General features: G+C 41.1%; 1 protein-coding gene across 1 annotated transcript in view; it reads left to right on the top strand.

Moving 5' to 3' along the window:
- Positions 1–6: 6 nt before the first annotated feature.
- Positions 7–20,203, top strand: part of ST6GAL2 (ST6 beta-galactoside alpha-2,6-sialyltransferase 2) — a 73,773-nt gene continuing 53,576 nt past the window's right edge. Inside the window, exon 1 of the mRNA XM_019529589.1 lies at positions 7–96. The gene's annotated coding sequence lies outside the window, so the exon portion shown is untranslated. The remainder of the gene's footprint in view (positions 97–20,203) is intronic.

Below are 20,203 nucleotides of genomic sequence, written 5' to 3'. Positions count from 1 at the left end.
CGCCGGCCCCAGCCCCAGCCCCAGCTCGCAGCACCGGCACCGGCGGCTCCCGGCTCTCTAGGGTGGTGCGGAAGCGCCCTCCGCTCCCGCCCGGAGGTACCAGCCCTGCCCGTGCCCCGCAGGGAGCGCGGCCACAATGGCAAAGGCTTGCGGGAGGTTCAAGGGGCTCAAACCCGCGGGGGGATGGAGCTGGGGCCCCGGGGTAGCAGCAGCCCCCTGGCCCTCCCCTCCGCGGGGCTCTGCAGAGAGGCTGCGATGCCGCCGCGGCGCAGGCTGCGCGCGCTGGGCTTGCACGGCGGGGGGCGCTGGGGTTTGCGCCCTTGGCCGGAATGAACCACCCTCCGCCCAGCCTTGGGGTCCTGGGATCCTTTGCTCGGTGTGTCCTAACAGCCTGCGAGTGCCTGCGTGTGAGAGTGAGCCCAGTGTGTGCACGTGAGAGCGCGTGTGAGTGAGAATGAGCATGGGCTCAGGTGAGCAAATGAGTGGGAGCATGTGTGAGAGCACAAATGAATGAAAGTGAGTGGGCGTGCATGGCTAAGTGAGCATGTGTGTGTGCATGCATGCACATGCTCACTCATTCGCACACAAGTGAAGGAGCGTGTGTGTGAGCATGTGTGTGAATGAGTCGGCATAGGTGCGTGAGTGAGCGTGCATGTGCATGAGTGAGCGTGTGCGTGTGTGAGAGTGCACACAGGTGAGGGAATGAGTGAGCATGTGTGTGCACATGAGTGAATGAGAGTGACAGTGTGAGTGAGCATGAGTGAATGAGGTGGGTGTGCAAGAGCAAGTGTGTGAATGAGTGAGTGAGCATGTGAGTCTGAGCATGTGTGTGTGTAGGAGCATGAGTGAATTTGCGTGAGCATGAGGTGTGTGTTAGTGAGCATGGGGTGCGTGTGAATGAGTGAGCATGAGAGTAAGCATGAGATGAGTGTGCGAGGGAGGGTTGAGAGTGTGTGAGTGAGCATGGGGGTGTGTGAGTGTGTGTGTGTGTGTGTGTATCCATCTGTGTGTGTTTAGCAGGACTTGCCCATTCTGAGAGCTGAATAGATCGGCTTGGAGCAGCAGTGCTTTCCAGGAATTTAAATGAGAATTTCTTTGCTGTTGCTTTCCAAGGCTCTTCCACTCCCCTTTATGTTTGTTTTCTCAGGTTGAACTTCAGACTACCAGTTAGGTGGCTGGATTCTCCCTTGTAATCTTGTCAAAGGGGGGGCAGAAAAAGCTTCCTTGTAATAGGAAAAAGTTGATCCTTTCTGTAAAATCTGTAAAATGATTATATATTTTATCAGGAACTTGCATCTGTAATAACTTCCAACTCAGACACAGCCAGCTCCCTCTGTATCTTCTCTAGCTTATGATAACTAGCCTTTGTTGTTATTAGAAAAAAACATTCTCAGTTGATTCCCTGTCCAAATAGTTTATTCCCTTACATGGTTTAAGGTTTACTAATGTAATTCTCTCACATGTTGGCAGGGAGGGGGAAATGTTAAGCAATGGGTGGGGCAGGGGCAACCTAATGGCTTTCAATCTAATCTTCAGTTTTAAGTCAGTCAGCTTCCTAAGCTTTGCACGTTTTCATTCCAAAGGTCAGACTGTGTCCGAACCTGAACGCAATTTTTTCCCCCAACGCTTGAGCAAAAAAAAAGAAAAAGATACAGTTCAGCTGGTTTTGATAATAAGGTGTGTTCAGCAGAGGTCAATGTTTTTCTCTCTGAAGCTAAAATTCCTGCAGATTTTTTAGCAGCTCATTCCTGTCAGTGATTGGGGTTTGCAAACTGAAATTTGACTTTAAAACTGCCCCTCTGTCAGAAGAGGCGGCTTTTGAGTTTTCTGATAAAAATTTTATTTGACTGAAAGTCACGAGTGAGTGCGCACCGTGTTAAGTGCACCTTTTTTGCTAAGACCATAAATCATACAGCTAAGGAAAGTTGTGTTGTACATGCAGGAGTAAATGGCTAGCTCATCTATGAAGTGAGAAGGCTGTGTCCTGTGGGCAAGAGTTAGGAGGGCCTTTCTTGGCTGGGGTCTGCTTCACCCACCCAGAAAGAACTCTGGTGAAGCTCCCAGTAAAGGTTGCTTCTGAAGTGTAAGTGGCAAGATAGGGACCTTAGTGAGAGCTGCTGTGCGTTTTGCAAGGTTTATAGGAAGAAGCGTCCTGTGATGCACCTGTGCAGCTTGGCCTGTGGTGGTAGATTAGACGTTTTCTCTTGTGGTACATATGCTCATAAGTCAGTCAGGTTTTATAAATGCATTGCAACAGAACTGATATGTAAAGTTACTTCTTGAGTGTTTTACCCGTTCCCCCTTGTTTTTTTCCCCCTTGAAAAATGGACAAAATTATGTATTGCGAGAGAATTCAATTATAAAATGTTCTTAAGAGAATGTTGAGATTACACACCTAGGTGCCCGAGTAAGAAAATGTTAAAAGGAACCTTCCTTAACTAGCTTGTTGGGCAGGAAAATTGTGAAAATGTTCACATGTCTTGTGTTATGTAGCATATCGCATTCTCTTAGAAGCAGAATAAAATCTGCATATCCATTTTTCTGAATTTTTGAAATTGTTTCTCATACATAGTTATTTTCTTTTATGCCCTGCCCCCCCTTTACAGAATCTGACCTTTATTCTTGTTTAGTAGAAGTGAGAAATGGTGCAGTTCAATAAACTCAGAGAAGCCATATGGTTATTTAGATCAGTGGTTTCCAAACTTTTTTTGATCACACACCCCTATCCGTAAAAACATGTTGAGCACGGACCCCCAATATATGTATATTTATTTATAAATTATATACATGTACTACTCGCGTACTGTATGTGACACGTGACCGTCTGACATACAGACCGAGTGAGGGCGCCAGTGTCAATCCGTATATTAAATATTAGTAAAGCTTAATTTCTTTCTTATTTTTTTAGATAAAAAATAAATATAAATGGAAGTTCTAATATTTTCTTCCCGCATCCCAATGGATCGTCTTGCACACCCCCTGGGGTGTGCGCACCCCACTTTGGAGACCACTGATCTAGATTGGCGTCCTGAATAGAGTTACTAAATAGTTACACCAATGGCGTGCTCTGGATATTTATCAGTTCATGCTTACTGATAATCCAAGCTTGTCCAATTTCAAGATGTTTCTGTTAACTCCATAAGAGTCCACTTTAAATTGTGGTGTAGGGCAGGGGTTCCCAAACTGGTACATGTACCCCTGGGGTATGCAGTTTGGTGGGGGGGGCATAGGGGAGAAACTGTAATGGTGGATTTATTTTTCATTATAATAATTGGCGTTTAAGGGGTTAAAATATTAAATGTATTGTGGTATGGGTATGCAGGCAGCTGGTAAATCTGAAAGGGAGTACAAAGTAAGAAAAACCTTGGGAGCATCTGGTGTAGAATTTGCAGAGTGCCTGCTAGTGATCTGCAGAGGTAGACAATATGGTTTCTGGTACTGGCTCTCTCTCTTTGTGTTGCCTGTTAATGGCATTATGAGGAAATAGTTATTTTTTGGCATACTGAGTGTCCATATAAACCATTTCTGTAGTTGCTGTTGGGATGTGATGTATTTACAAATTATGGGGGCAGAGAGGCATGCCAATGGAGCTCAACAGAGATTGCAAATGGAGGGAAGGTGGTCAGTGAGGCAGCTGGCACTTTGAAAAAGTTGTGATGACTCTCCTGCCACACCAACTTTGGAACATGGGCGTTAGGATTTCATTCAGACAACAGAATACCTGGTTTTGCTATCACTTTTGCAGTGCAGTTCCAGAGTCTATTTTGCTGAATTAGGCTGTTGAGCCTCCTCTTGAATAAAGGTATTCTCGTAAATAACATGTTCTGATATTACTTTTTTTTGCATGTTTAATGCATATGAAAAATTGTGACTAATGCTGAAAGTAGTGACTGAAAAATAAACTAAAACAAGGTAGGTTTTTCTTGAATCATTTCCTTATTGTTATAAAATGTTAGGCTGCCTATAACTTGAGTATAATTGTAGCAGTAAATGGTTTATTAGGCACCATCTGACCTTTTGTCATGTTTAATTGCTTAGTGCAGTTGACTGTGTGCAGTATTCTGCAAAAATAATTGCTCTCAGACTTATCTGAACACAGTTGTTTTTAGAGCAGCTGTGTACATGTTTCTGCTCTGAACTTTATACCTTTAAGGGCCTGTTCTGAATTCATGCTCCTTGCATTTTATATTTTATGTAGCTGAAAAAGTCACCTAATGTGGTTTTCGTGGGTTGTGCTAACTCAGAGCAGTGTTTTGAATCCAATTACATACTATATATCTAGGGCTCTGTTAAAATTCTGCAGTTAGAAACAATCCCTATTAAAATGTTGGCACAGATAATCAATTATGAAACTTAAAAGTTATGAGGTACGTGAGTTAAAGTGAGTGTTTCATTCATAGATGATGAGTATTTTGAAAGTGTCTTTGAAAATGCTTTAGATAGTGCATAGAGACATGAGAGGAAGTGCTGTCTGTGTGCTAAAGAGCTTACAGTCAAAAACCCTGTAAACACATATGCATAGGTATTATTTATTAAATGTATTCTGTCTCCCCACAAATGGAACTATGGTCCTGTGTTCAAAACTTAGCACATGTATAAATGTTTGTATAATACAAAATGAAGAAGTGAATTATATTACTATGTTAAATCTGAGTGACGATGTACAAAGCAGAATTTTTTTTTTTGAATCTTTGAAAACACTAACATTATAATTTAGCCCCTGCTGGAATTTATGGAAGAGAGTTTCTTTTCTGACAAATGATTAGTGGTGATTCTTTAACAAAATATATTTTTCATTTGGAAAAATCAAATTATTTTAGTCAAATTGCATTTTTTTAAAAAGACTTGTGTACAAATTTAATTATGAGTTTGCAACCATTAGATTGAAGATTAAGGGTATCATAATGCTTATGTTTCAGTGTTGTAGTTGTGATGATTCAAGAAATGTATGACAGTGTTTGGGTTTCCAGGCTGTAGCCATATTGGTCTAGAGGAAAAGGCAATTGGGACTCATAGTAGAGATTGTATATTTTATTAAACCAACAAGGTTTTTGCAAAAAAAATTTCTTTATTAAAGAATGAAAGAATTTTTTTTGCAAAAATCTTGTTGGTCTAATAAAACATATCATCTCTACTGCGAGTCATGACGGTGTTTGGGTTTTTTGTTTGTGCTTTTTAAATATATGATATCTTATTGGACCAACTATATAATTGGGGGGGAAGTTATTTGTATAAACTGGTAAAGCAATTTTAATGCATCTGGACAGATGTATGTTTTTGGAGTTAAATGTCAGGAGCTGTTTTCAGGGGCCCTTGACCTTGGAGCTTGTTCTTGGCAGTTGCTTTGACAGTCACTGTTTACTGGCCTTGAAAGGGCTATTTAAGGCTAGTCACTTTTTAGAAGCCCAATCTTGAGCAAAGCTGAAGGCTTCTAAAGAATTCCTTGGGAGTTGAGTGTGTGCAGCATTGCATCTTACAGTATCAGGCACAAGGAGGCAATGTGGCCTTTACTACCTTTTTAGTTCCTTTGAAGATGTGTCCTTATCATTGTTTTGTTGCATTTTTCTAAACTTCTCTTGTGCTTTAAGGAAGGAGGCATTTAATACCTAGACAGAAAATAAATGTTTGTTGTGTGCCTTCATAGGTGCTACCACACGAGCATTCATAACACTTTCTGTACTCCCATGTTTTAGTATGTTAAATCAGTGATTCTCAACCAGGGTGATGCGTGATCCCATTAGGGCTGTTACGCCGCATGGCCCTTGTATGGGGAGATAAATGCCCTCCTCCTCCATCTGGCACCCTGCATTTGCCCCAGCTACTCGAGCAATGTCTGAAGCTGCTTATCTGGAAACTGCTGCCTCTACTGGTTTTCTCACCTTCATACCTGCAGACAGCCCCCTCCCCCAGGCTCCTAGCAGCGTGCTCTGCTGCCAGCGGTGCGTGGATGCCTGGACCAAACTGCACTTTGCAATCCAGCCTGTGCTCTCCATTCCTTCCATGTCCCCAGGACAGGTAGGAGGGGCTGTAGAGGTGGTTGCTGGTGTGTGAAACCCTGCAGGAGCAGCTTCAGTGGTTGTTGTCCTTGCCCCTGAGGTCTGGACCAGGGGTGAGGAGTGAAAAGGGCAGGGCATGGCAGGGTGGGATCTGGCCTTGCTGCCCTTAAGTGGCACCAGTTAGATCACTGATTCTCAATTTTTCTAGCCTCAAGGCTCTCCTTCATATCTCTTCTGAGTTTAAATACACATCAGTGATTTTTCAACTGCTGTGATGCTACAAAATTCAGAAAAGTTACGGAAGGGGTGCCTTGAGGCTAAAAAAGTTGAGAACTAATTTAAACACAGTAAGCACTGTTCTTCAAGGGCCTGATTCAAAGTCCATTGAAGCAAATGGAAATACTTTGAGCTTTAAAAATTGGGAATTGGGTGGACTGTTGTCCCTGTGATATGGAAGTTTCTAGATGACCATGCAGAATATACGTTCCATTCTTGTGCCTGCATCCATCATTTGAAGGGATCCATGAGCCACACCATGGAGGGGATTTTGGGGGATTATAGCTGAAACTTTGTGAATTCAGTAGCCATCTGTGCCTGTGCAGAGGTACAGAGACTTTGATGGTTTCTGAAATCAGTGATCAGATAGATCAGCCTTTAGAGCTTCCTGAGCTTGCAAAGCATCGGAAGATGATTTCTGTTTCTCCAACTTCCCTTTACTAAACTTGTTTGCTGAAGCTTGGCAGAGGATTTTCTTCTTAGTAAGTCTTTTGAAAGATACTTTTGGTTTGGTTACATTAAAACCAGGTGTAAACAAAAGCTTTGATCCCGTACAGGAAAACTTGCAGGTAATCTTGGATAGTATACTTGCAAGGAGTTTTGACCATTAGTGTAGTGTTCCACAATAGTACAATAACAACACACTTTTAAATTCATTATTTCAGTCCAACATCTGTTTTATTTTAATCAAGATTTAAATCCTGTGATTTTGTTTTAATGCCTTAAAAATAAAATTAGTTCATTTCTGTTTCTCATAGGAGCTTTGCATGATGCTGAGGTATGGGATTGAATCATGATCGCTTTAGTAAAACAAGCATGGGTACACACAACTGGATATAAAAGTAACAAGGACTTGTTTTATAAACCTTGTGAAAGAGACCGGTATACAGCTAAAGAAATGCTAGTTCAAAAAACGCTCCCCGAATACAGCACAAATTCAGCAGGATAGTAGCTATCTTAGAATTCACAACATAAAGTGTGGTTGGATAGCTCATGTGACTGGTAATGAGATATGGAGCCTTTCACCTTTAGCCTGTCACTTTGAACCAGGCTTGGTAACAAATGAAAGTTGTTACCATCTGATGGCTGCTTGATGGCCTGTGGACTCAAGTTCCTAATAGACAGGTTTCCATATCACAGAACCTACCACCACTGTTGGGATAAGCAAACCAGCCCCCTCCTTGTAAGGCTCTGCAGAATGGTCAATAATTGCATCAGCTGTCCTGGTACAGTCTGGTACTGGTCCTGCATTTCCAATGTTTATGGAATCTGAATCATCAGTTATCAGTAAAACAAATCATCAGTTATCAGTAAACTTATCTACAAGTCAGTGTCAGGTTGTAATAAGTCAGTTATAAACAATAAGCCCTTGATAACTACAAGAAATAGTCTTTGACTTCAAACTTAACTGAGTATCAATTTATTATTTCAGGTATCTTGAAAACATACATACTTTGTAAAGGATATGTTTGCAAAAAACAAATAAGTGTTTAGGATAGTTGCCAAGGTTCTTTGGATAAACCCAACATCTTTTATTAGACCGTCTTTTATAGTTGGGAAAATTCTTCTTTCAGGTACAAACCTTGAAAAGTACCTTCGTCAAGCTGATGAAGCATCTCTACCTATACACCTGAAACATGTAGGATAGTTGCCATGTTTTTTCTCAAGCAGTTGTGGAATATTTACCATGCTGTATATTATAGACTGAGGAGTTAAGCCATGTAATACACTATGAACCTGAACCAAAGTTCACTGAAGTTTAGTAGAAGATCTTCTATTGATATGTGGGCTTTGGATCAGGACTGCTTGACTTTGTTAGAAGTATTTGTATTCTGACTACAAGCTGTTGTCAGTCACAGACGACAAACATGGGAGGTAAGAAATAAATACCTTTAAAAACATAAATGAGTTAGGATATGTTTTGCTATATCCTTTATATTCAGTGAACTTTGTATATAAAAAGTGTTATACAATGTTTACAATGAGAATAGGTGCTTTGCAAATTGCAATAAATGTGTATGATATAATTTCTACAAAGCCATGTTTCAGTAATCATCCTTGTTCACTGATCATTCTTTTTGTTCTACAAGCTATATTTCAACTACTCACATAAAATAGTTTACAGTAGCTGAATTTCATAACTAGATATACATGTTTTATAATAAAAATGGATAGTGGCAAATTTGAAACTTATCTTAGTTATTTTGCGGTACATAGCAGGCAAGTTTAGGGCCATACTTATCCATGTTCTTTTAAAAAATTTCTGTTAACAATGAAGAAGGGCTTGTTTTGTGTGGTGTTTTTTTTTACTATGTATGCCCAAAGAATTTTTCATTACAATATGGCCAAATAATTGGCTTAGTGTTCACGATTTGCTTGACTTTAACTGAGTTGTCAGCCCCTTCCTTCATAATCTTCTACTTTTAGAGTTTATAATGCACCCATGAAAATTGATGCTTGACTGAAATCTGGTTAAAAAAAATCTTAGATGGAAAAAATAATTGCTTGAATTGAGTTTTAGTATAGCTTAAGTATAGAAAGCTTCGCTCTCTCTTTTCCCCCTCCCCCTGCACATACCCATCTCTCAGCTACTTTAGACTCAAAACATTTAAAAGGCAGAAGTGCATTAAAAGGTCCTGTTTTTTCATTATTTTGACAAACCTTGAAAAGTACTTTCTGTGCTTACACAAAGATTATGTTTCCAAAACACTTCTTAAAGATTTTGGGTGCTGAACACACACATTTGCACAAAGAATTGTAACCTGTTTTAGAAAGTATCCTCAAGAAACAAACCTGCCAGTGGGCCTTATGCCATGATCAATACATTTGCAGAAATACATTCATAGCCAAGTTTACAATCCAAACATCAAGGAGGGCTAAAGCTGATGGGGCCCTATGTGAGTTTGCAGCATTAAGGAGGCTTAAGAGGTTTTCCCAACCCTTCAATACTGTCTGCATTTTCTAACCATAGTTCTGTCCCACCATACACCCTGAGGATTCATGGCAGGGCACATACCATGCCATCTTCAGAAGTGTGTTAGGAAGGCATACTGGACTCTGTGGATCACTGCCGCATGGGTGGTTTCTCTAATAATTGACTGAGCGCTGAGTGTTCTCTTGAGACAAGTGTTTAGGTTAGTTAACCACCGGTGTTTTACCTTAAATGCTTAACGTCTGCACCCCTGGAACAAAATGCTTGGGAAAGTATAGAGTTGATCAAGAGATGCAAAATGATTTGGTGCTGTTCTTGCCACTTGGGAAAATCATTTGAATTTTGTGGCTTTTATGTCTGCGTCATAATTGTTAATGTTGTTTAAATTTAGGGGATTATAATAATGTAGGGGTTTTCTGATAGTGTGGAGTCTGGCTGCCTACAACAGCCTTTTGTTTTTGAGGAGGAAGATTCAATAGGGCAAAGAATGTGTCGTTCTTAAAAGGCGCTTTTGTGCACGATCAATGTTTGGTAAATGAAGATGCTTTGAAGTCTGTTTCTTCTTGATGCACTCTCCTAACTCCTATTAATGGGAGTCATGCATGTGTGTATCTCCAAAAGAATGGGCCTCTTTGTTAACTGCAGTATTTTCTGTGCTAAAATGTACTTTGCAGAGAAGCCTTTTTAACGCAAGAACTGTCCTAGGGTTTCCTTCACCCATCAACTGTGGGGCTTTATATTTTCTAGACAACTCAGTTGGTGATCATTGCTGTCAAAGGAAGTGACAAGTGTAGAAGGGAATTCTTGAACTTAGTTTTCTGTATAGGTGTTTTTGTCAACAAATGCACAAGACTAACATTTTTTTCTTTATGAAAACCAAAATGTTTTGGAAGCTGTACTAACAAGGCACTCTTTGCAAGGAATCAATTCCTGCTGTACAGGCATTTCTTGGTTTATCCAGGCTCCATCTTCATGGAAAACTAATTGCATCTTGAGGTCTCCTCAAGTGGTTTTGCTGCATTGCAGTTTAATGAAGAGATTTATTTTTGTTATTATTATTGTTGTTATTTTGGTCTGGGATTTTAATATGCTTAATAACTTTATAAATCCTTGTAGAACTCCCCAGTTACGGAGGAGCTTGTGGAAAGGTTGTTATTGGGGAAGCATACGTGTGGCATTCAGAACTGGAAAATGGGAGCAGACTGAAGGAGAAAGGTAGAGGAAGATGCCACAAGGTAAAAAAGGAGGACTTCAGCTAGGAGGTGGCAGTCAGTCTAGAAGTGAGGGAGTTCTTACTAAGCCAACAGTGTGTGTAAGCACAACTGAAGTAGAGCTTTGGCAATCCTTGTGTGCTCTGTGAGGTGTGAAGCTCCTTTATAGTGGAGCTTTATAGGCTTCTTGGGGTGGGGACTAGGGTTATGACTATGGAGCCAGTAGACTGAGTCAGGGAAGATCTTGAGTGCCTGAAGGTGCTTTGGTTCTGGCAAGGCTCGTAAGCACTATAGGAACACATTTGTATCTGGCTTGGGGAAAAGTTGGTTCTGTATGGAACTTGTGAAGTCCAGAAAAAATCCTAAACCTTTTTGCATTTAAGGGAAGAGGACTAAGCCTTTTATTCTGTGTCTCCTAAACATCATGTGTATTGATGAGTTGACAAGGTGGTGTGTGATGGGTCAGATGAGCTTTCCTGCAGTAAATACAAGCCAGCATCCAGTGTTACAAGCCATCACAACATCAGTTGTGTGCCCAAATCCACTCTTGCTAATAAAATAGCTTAAAACCAATGAAAGGTACCACTGTTCACCAAGCCATATTAAAAGCAAATTCAGAGTTTCTAAAGCTTAGCCATTCTTAAGTTATGATGAGCCAAAAAAAATTAGGAACCTGCCCAAGAAATGAAGAACACCTCACTTTTTTTGGATTTCTCATATCTTCAGAATGCCATAATCAATTTTCCTCAAACTGTCCAGAGCAAAGCTTTTCTTGGCACACACCTGTGAAATTTTGTGTGGCCAGGTTTCACTTTGATGAACTTAGGAAGCTCAGAATTGGAGGTTGTAATGGAAAACTTCTGTGGGGAAGAGATTAGCATCTCTCCATAACAAATAGTTCTACCCACTGCATTCAATCCTTTTCCCTTAACAGATAGCTATATTTTTAGAATGACTCGTTGCCCACTACTGTTTCTTGTTCATGTTAATTGTGTTACTACTTTCACTACTATTTTTTTTTTTTAATTTAAAAAAGAGTGTAGGGATTCATGATGGTGGTGATCTGCAGTCAGATTTTGCTTGGCTGTTTTACTAGCATATTGTTCTGGTGGGAAGGAACCTTCAGTGAAGCACAATTACAGTCTCTATACTGACATGCGTCTGGATTCCCTTCACCCCTGCAATACTAGCCCTGGGACTGACAGTGTGTTTGTGGTGGTGTTTCATTAAAAACAGGAATTGATAGCTTACTATGAATTTATGCTTTCCTGTGCTTTGGTTGGGGGACCTGGAGGAGGGAGTGGTCTTCTGGTCCAGTTATGCTTTTTGCCAGTCCCCTAGGGCAGTGGTCTCCAAACTTTTTTGATCGCACACCCCTATCAGTAAAAAATTTTTGAGCATACACCCCCAATATGAGTGAGGGCACCACTGTCAACCCCTCCGCATTGTGGAACTCCCACTCTTCCCTCAGGATACCTTGCGTACTGTACATGACACGTGACCGTCTGACATATGGACCGAGTGAGGGCGCCAGTGTCAATCCATATATTAAATATTAGAAAAGCTTAATTTCTTTCTTATTTTTTAGATAAAAAATAAATAGAAGTTCTAATATTTTCTTCCTGCACCCCATTGATTGTCTTGCGCACCCCGTGGGGTGTGCGCACCCCGCTTTGGAGACCGCTGCCCTAGGGGAGAGGTGTTTCATGCCTGAATATCATCTTGTCCTGCAGGGGTCCCCTAGGGGTTCATTGTTCTTGCCTTGCTGGGAAAGCACAGCAGGTGGCAATAGCTCCTAGGCTTTCGAGGTTATGCTCACTTAATATGCCCTTGGACTGCTCTTTACATTGCCTGAGATGTTTAGCTGCCATCTGCATGCTTCAGAGAAAAATAAAGCACTTAGGGGTCTTTATTTTTTAAATAATGAGAACTTAGTGATTTTTGTCTTGACCATGTTCCTGCAAAGGTGAAAAGGGTGGGGCTGATACAGGTGGCAAGTGGGACATCTTAAGGAACACCATAGCAAAGACCTGGGAGTCTGCTGAGTTACAGTAGGATACCCTGGTTTAGGCCCCAAAAAGTGTGGGTGAAGTCTCTAACCAAAGGAAATACATGGGTATATTCCTATGGTATGTAAGGTCTTTATTATTAGGAATTTTAAAAAGGCCAACAGAGACAGTAAAAAAATCAATCTGCCGGATTATAGACAGCCAATGTAAAGAATGCAGGGTGGGTGTAATGTGATCACAGTTACTGAAACCCGTGAGCAAATACACCACTACATTCTGCAAAAGCTGCAGGCAATAGAGAGGCTCTGCTGGAAGCTTTAGGACCAAGGAATTACAATAATTAAGCTTTGCAGTCGCTAGGGATATGTTGCTGTTGCAAGGTCGCTGTGAGATAAATAAGGGCATAGTTTGAGCAGACTGTGCAACTGAAAAAATACTTTTGCATCCCATCTGGTACAAGCATTTTTATTTAAAAAACATTGTTTGAAAGTGATGTGAAGGTCCTGTACTTGATGTTTGGTGCTGTTACTCTGAGTAACTCCTCTGGTAAGCAGGGACACGAGGGAAGAGGAGATTGTTTCATATTGATGAATTGTGTCATCTTAAAATCAAGGCAGAGAGAATTCTGCCACATTTAGCTGGCATACATACATTTGTCTAGGTCTGAAACTGGTCAGACAGGGTCGACAGAACAGGAGCTCTAGATAGCTGTGAATTATTGCTGCTGACATTCTACTTTATTTCTAAAGAAGCCTGCAAGAAGTCCTTGACTGAATAGCTGGATATGCAGCATCTATTCTGTTGCAGTTGTCTTCCGCCACTAACTGATTACTGTTGTGTATGAAACTAAAGGGAGGCCTCACATACCAATGGCATGTTTAGTCGCTAGTGGAGAACCAATCGCTAATTGGGAACTTCAGAGGGGTTCTGCATGGCCACAATGGCCAAGGGATTGGCTCAGATTAAAAATTGGCAAGAAAGCTAACTATTATTCCTGCAACAATTTGTATCCATCTATTGATAGTGCCATTGTTCTCTCCATTATGCTTCTGGATTTGCTTTCTTATTTACTGCAGAATCATTAGGAGGTCTGAACTTTAAAAAGAAAAAAATCAAAGTAAACCCCATTAAAGTTGATATTTTTCTTTAATTGCTAGCTTTGATTTAATATCTTTCAAGTAAATGAGGTGTGAAGATTAACAACCGGGATGTGATTCAGCTCTGAAACAAGTACTACAGCAATTAAATGGATGCTAATCAGTTCTTCAGAAGTAGATTTCACGTGTCCCTGGCATGACTTCAAGATTCACCTGGTGATAGGATGTGACAGGGCAAGGGGCCTTCTCTACTATATCCACATGGTGATTAAGTTAGGCATTACCCCCATATGCAGTGAGTCTTCCTCTAGGGTTCCCCAGGATCAATCATAAAACAGAGATACCATAGACTCCTGCCCTACCCCCCCTTCCCTTCTGTTTTTATTGCCAAGGTTAGCTAAGGGAAGGTTGCCCCTCTGCCATTGTAACTTCCCTCTGATGTGGTGTGATATCACATCAGCCTCAGCAGGAGCTCATGCCTTCAAGGCACAAAGTAACACTGACTTCCTAATTCTGGTCTGCTAAACAAAACTGAGTTCTATTTTTCTTCTTTGAAGTGCAGTACTTTTAAAATCAAAACACTCTCCTATCTGTGGCTAAGGCAGCAGAGAAAGAAAATAGCAAGTGCCTGTGCGAAGTAGTCAAGGAAATGTCAGATGCTTTGGAAACAAACAAACTTGAATGAAAATTTCATAACAGTAAGGACAGCTGGGTCAAAGCTTACGGCGTCAGTAACTGGTGTACTGGTATTTCCATGGCAGATACGGTTAGGAATGCTGCTGCTCAGGGATTTTGAAATTAAAGGAAGCCATTTTGGAAAGAATATTTTGGAATTAGTATGCAACTTTAAACATTGTCACTGGTGGACTTAACACAATCGAAGGGTGGTCTGCAATCAGAAAAGACTGGTCTTTGACCCATTTGATCCCTTCTTGTGTTTCTGTGTTCCAGTGAAATGCTATGCTGAAAGTAGAAAGGGCGAGTGAAGGAAGATGATGGAATTAAGCACCATAGCGTTAGTAATGTTAGTTTCATGCTTCTATGAAACCAGTGTATCAGAAGAGTAATTTTCCAAATCCTCTGATCCTCAAGTCAAGCAAAATTAACTTTGAACTAAAGACACCAACATCCGCCCTCCTTAAAACAATGTGCTTGGCAGCAAGCTGATATATTAGAACTCATAAGCTTGGATTGTGAGACTCCTGGAAAGGAAACTGTATCTGTTACCTGCTGCTGAAAAATGCTGGCTCCTCAACAGCATGCCCTGGGGCATGTTCTATTTAAGTGGTTTGAAAATATGTGATTATGCTTCATATGCTTGTCCAGATTCTATATCCTTATGGAGACAGCGACATTTACAGTATCTGCAGGCTGGAATATTTCTTTTTTTCTTGCTTTTAATAGTTATCTCCGTTTACTGAAAACTTTAAGCAGAAACCCCGGCCTGACAATACCATGAAAGGTTTGACACGCACCAGCTGTTACTTATGCATGGTAATAATGTTAGAAAATCCTCAGAAAACCCCCCAACATTTGCATTTGCTTTGACTACTACACAGACTACTTCTTTAATTTGTCTTTGAATGTATTATGGAACTAAGTTGGCTCACTCCATCAAAAATTATTCAGACCTGTGGGATGCTTGTAATTGGGAAATAATTAGTAAATAAGTCCAATGAACATAGTCTATTGAGAATTGTAAAAGCTTATTGGGCAGGATTCATGAAACACTCTATCAAATCCTAACAATTAAACTTTCTAGAATTATCACTGATGGGTGTGATAAATCTATTTTGGTGTAAATTGGTCCACTGTCAGTAATTTTTCTCTTTGTTTTTTAAAAGTAATCATATAATATATTTCAAAATATCTGCAAAAATGGTTCAGGCATGGGAGGAAGTGGGAAATTCTTTCAAAGACAATGTTAAATATTGACCAGACTCGGAGACTATATTTGTAAAAGTGAAGGTGAAGGGTTTGATTCTGGAGTCGCTTCTTGTGTATAATAGTAACTGAAGATACTAGGAGCACTTTGTGCAGAAAGACTATAGCTTGGCTGTACAGTTGGCAGCTTGCAGGGCATGTGCCACTCTCAAAGGGTCAGTATGTGGCTTGTGGGCTTCTGCCTGGCAGTTAATCCCATTTTCCTCCCCTTCCTCAAGCTGTTTCTGCCCCAGCAGCCAGGAGGGAGCTAGAGGGTACCTGAACTGTGTGGGAGGCAAAGGATGGAGCCAGGCTCTTTATGGTGGATTGGGTGGTGCATGCAGCCAGGAGAGCAGGGGAGGTTGTTGCACTCACAGCCTTGATGGGGAGGGAGAGAGGGCTGCCTGAGTTGAGCAGCTGGCGCGGTCGGGGGAAGTCAAGGGGGTGCCTACATGGTCTGTGGCCCTCCTGCATGGCCCACATCTGCCTGGAATTTGGATATCCCTGGACTACAGGAATAGGCCCCAGATGGAATAGTGTGAAGAAGGAAACTAACTTTAAATCATGCTCCTTTAGGCTGTCATACAATAACACATGTAAGCATGTGCTAGTTTAGCAGAAGCTGAGCTGTATTTGTTTCCTTATATTGAAGTTAATGGGGTTACTTACTTGTGTAAGTAAGATTTCTTTAATCTGAAGTTTGAGGAACTGGACCTTTTTATAATTATAAAAATATGGTAAAATGAACCAAAACGTAGGCAACGTCTGACTCTGCATGGAATAGGACAGTTGTTCAGTTCTTTATTTTCCCCCAAATACTACTTATGGTTAGAAATTACAGAATTACTATTGATTCTATCTTTATAAAATAACTAATGAGCTTTTATTGTATTGGTATATTGGAATAATTCTGAAAAGATGCTGGGGCCGTGTGAACACAAGCAGATTAAATGCCTTCCCTGAGGAACTGTATGCTTTGGTAATCTGAGGTCTCTCTTCCTCCCTTAGCAAAGATTTATTGCATTTAAAAGCAGGTTCATATTTAATGCTGCTTTGTTTATTTTTAGAATATCCAATTCCTATATTTTATAGTAATGTAATAAATAATTAAAATTAAGTATAAGTTGAAGTTTAACAAAGTATACATTTGCAATACATAATTTTCACTGCATTCTCATTTCATTAATTTTAAATAGGCTTCCCAGTCACTGACTTGAACAAGCAAGGTTCTGCTGAACAACCTCACACTCAGGCATAGAGTGACACAGGAATAATGCTCATATACCTTACCTCTTCCTACATTATGTACCAGACTGTTTTACAGTGCCTTGTTCCTATACTGAAAAAGCTGAATCTTGGGCGCATCTACAAGAGACACACCCTGCTTGACATTAAAGCTAATTACTGTACAGTGAATATCACCATCTACACGTGCAGACGCTTACTGCACAATAATTTGCTTTAATTCTGAGTAAATTTGCTACCTGTAAATACAAGTCGCAGATTTACTCAGGGGTAATTACTATGCAGTATGGCACGTGTAGATGGCTGACCAGGAGCATTTGCATGCGTAGATGTGCCCCTTGAGTACAACATGTAAGACAGCAGAAGGTTAGAATAAGACTGTCACTCAATAGCATGGGTGACTGGTGCCTTCTGATACTGGGGGGGCACCACTGGGGGATATCCAGGGGTTTAAAAAAAAACTGCAGAAAAAAACCTGAAGCAGCACACACTCGGGCAGCATGTGCTGCTAAAGAGTGCAAATGGGCTGCTTGGAGCTGTGTTGCAGCTGACGGTCAAGCTATGCCTGGCAGGATTACCATGGCTACAGCCCGGGAAGGCCCCCGGGACTGCAGGTAGGGCTGATGGTGCCAGCACAGTGCTGGGTAGTGCTGTGCAAAATTTCTCCAGGTGTTTCATTTCAACACTGTTTTGATTCATTTCAAGCTCGAAACGGCAGAATTGAAATGACATGAAGGGCTTCCGAACAGCCTCGAAATGAAACGAGGGCACTCGAAACATTTTGGAAGTTTTGAAACTTTTGGAGTTTTGAAGCTCGGCTTGCTTGCAGGGACACAGAGACTAAGGAAAAGGAGGGGGAAGAGACAGAAGGACTGCTTGGGTATTGACTGTGTAGCTGGCCAGTGACTGTCATCCTTTCCTGAGGTCCCTTTCAATCCCAGTGCTCTGGGGGAGGGAGGGAAAAACAGCTGTGCCTTAGCACGCGCACACACACACGAGTTTTGTTTGAGGTGCAGTTTCCCAGAAACCCCTGCACCTATCTTCTTGAAACATGACAGACTTTGTGGCCTCAGCAGGGGCTACCCTCCCTGCTGTTTTCCTTCAGATCAGGCAATAAATAACAAATTATAGGCATTTTTGTGATTTCCCCATTATAGAATCTGGGTGAAACATCAAAACAGTTTTGATGAAACAAAAAGGAACAGTGCTTCAAAATGAAATGAAAAGTCAAAATGAAACTGTACCTTCAAAATGGCAAAATGGAAGCTGAAACCAAATGGTGCTGTTTTGCACAGCCCTAGTGCTGACTCCATCGTCCCCTATGCCGTCTGGGGCAACTTGCTGCTCATGAAAGCGCATGTGGCATGGGCATTCCCTGGGGACAAGAAGCGGTGGCCCCTACTTGTCCCCATGGAACCAAAAATTCATGCGTGTCTTGATGCACCTTTGGTGTCTAAAAGTACTAAAAACGGATTGAAAAGCTTCCCCAAAGATCTGTTTTGGATACAGATGATTCTTTGTAAGAGGAAAATTGATTCATAAACATACCTTGACAAAATAACTGGCCACGGAGAAATGGAAAACTATTCCAACCATACATGGGTGGCTAAGGAATCGACCCCTCTAAAATCAAATCCCTTGGGGCATTTAGCTTTTAGGTTGTATTGATAACCTTCCACTGAGTGACTAACTGACTGAAAAAGTGGTTAGTTGCTTTGCTTGTTTTGGCTGATTTGTAAGGCTGGAACAACGAGGAGCTGAAGGCAGGGGCTAAAACCTCATTGTGTTAAGCATTGTAAAAACGTATAACAAAAGATGGGCACTGCCTGATGCTGTTTAAGAAAAATGAGAGCATCAATAGAGGCAGGCATTGATCTACTCATAAAGGGGAGGAGGACCCAGAAGAGTGGAGCCCTAGGGGAGGTATTAAAATAAAATGTGTAGCACCTTGTTGCCAGACCCCACAGCCACAGGTTTTCTTTCCTGTGGAAAATGTTTTTGGCAGAATTTTACTTGCCCATGGCTACTCAGAGGTGGAATAGGTGGAGTTATTTGAAGGGAGGGAATAATATTCTTGTGTGTGATAATAACTGAAGATAAAGGGAGTGCTATGCGATGTACAGAAAGACTGCGGCAGGAGTGATCAGCTGGTGGCCTGTGGGCTTCCAGTTGACCCCCAAAGGGTTAGTGTATGGCTCACAGGCTCCCACCTGGCAGCCATACACCCCTTGCCACCTCAATTTACTTCTGCCCCTGTGCAAATTTGCCAAGTGCGCCCAATCCCATCATCCAGGAGCAGGCTGGAATGCCCAACCTGCATGTGTGGCAAAGAAGGGAGCTGATATTGCCACCTCTTGTCTGCAAAACAGAGATGCAGTGTTTCAGAGCTATACTAAAATCATTTTAGGAAATGTAGGACAATTTTTATTATTGAATAATGAGCGTACAGGAATACATTATATGTAAATCAATTGCTGATAGAGTTCAAAGTCAGTATTTAAATTGAGCCTTCTCTCTAGAGGGAAGGCCATGCAAACCACTTGAAAAGAAATATATTTCCTGTTTAACAGATTTGTCTACATTTGCATGTTGCTCTAAAATTATATGTTGGCCCTGATTCTAGTCTCAATTATGTTGGTGTAATTTGGAGGCATGAAAATGGGATAAAGCTAGTGTGAGGGCAGAATTGGATCCTTTCATTTTATAGTACAAATGATTATTTGTACTGTTCTTGCAACCCAAATATTCCTTGCAGCCCCAAAATGTTCTCATTTATACCAGTGATATTGCATCATAGCTTTCAAAGATCCAGGTTTTTTTACCCCACTATCTTGTGTCTTGAACTGTCTATTTGGACTTAGGCAAAATAAGTGTAAAGAGCCTAAAAGACTGGAATGTAACATTGTACATCCACCATGACCAGTTGTAAATGACTGACTGCAGAAGGTACAAAGCTATAAAGATCAGATTGTTAGTCTTCATTTAATTGAAAAGACTGCTCATACTGTTTGAATGTTGGTGGATCTTAGACATCCTAGATTGCTGCAACATTTTTGAATAGGTGACATTAAAGGCAGATTGCAGTGATGGGCATAGGGCTATGTATAAGTGCATCCCTCAAAAGAGATCTTTATCTTGATCAAAAGTAGAAAATATCTCAGCTGTCAATGGGACAGTACCAAAATGGAGAAAATGACACATTAGTGCCTCTTCATTTTGTTTTGCAGAATTAAGCCAGTGGAGCAATGGTCTGAAGTTGCAGGAAGGAAAGTTTTGGTTTGATATTAGGAAAAACTTTCTCATGAGGAGGGTAGTAAAGCCCTGGAACCGGTACCTAGAGAGGTTGTGGACTCTCCATCCCTGGAGGTTTTTAAGACCTGGCTAGACATAGTCTTGGCTGGGATGATCTAGTTGGGGATGGTTCTGCTTTGAGCAGGGGGTTGGACTAGATGACCCCCTGAGGTCCCTTCCAACCCTCATTTTCTATGATTCTATGATCTCAACTAGTGTTAAT

The sequence above is a fragment of the Crocodylus porosus genome, unplaced genomic scaffold, assembly GCF_001723895.1.
Source record: "Crocodylus porosus isolate Cpor-Errol unplaced genomic scaffold, CroPor_comp1, whole genome shotgun sequence".
Classification (NCBI taxonomy): domain Eukaryota; kingdom Metazoa; phylum Chordata; order Crocodylia; family Crocodylidae; genus Crocodylus; species Crocodylus porosus.
This window is presented reverse-complemented; position numbering and strand designations above follow the sequence as displayed.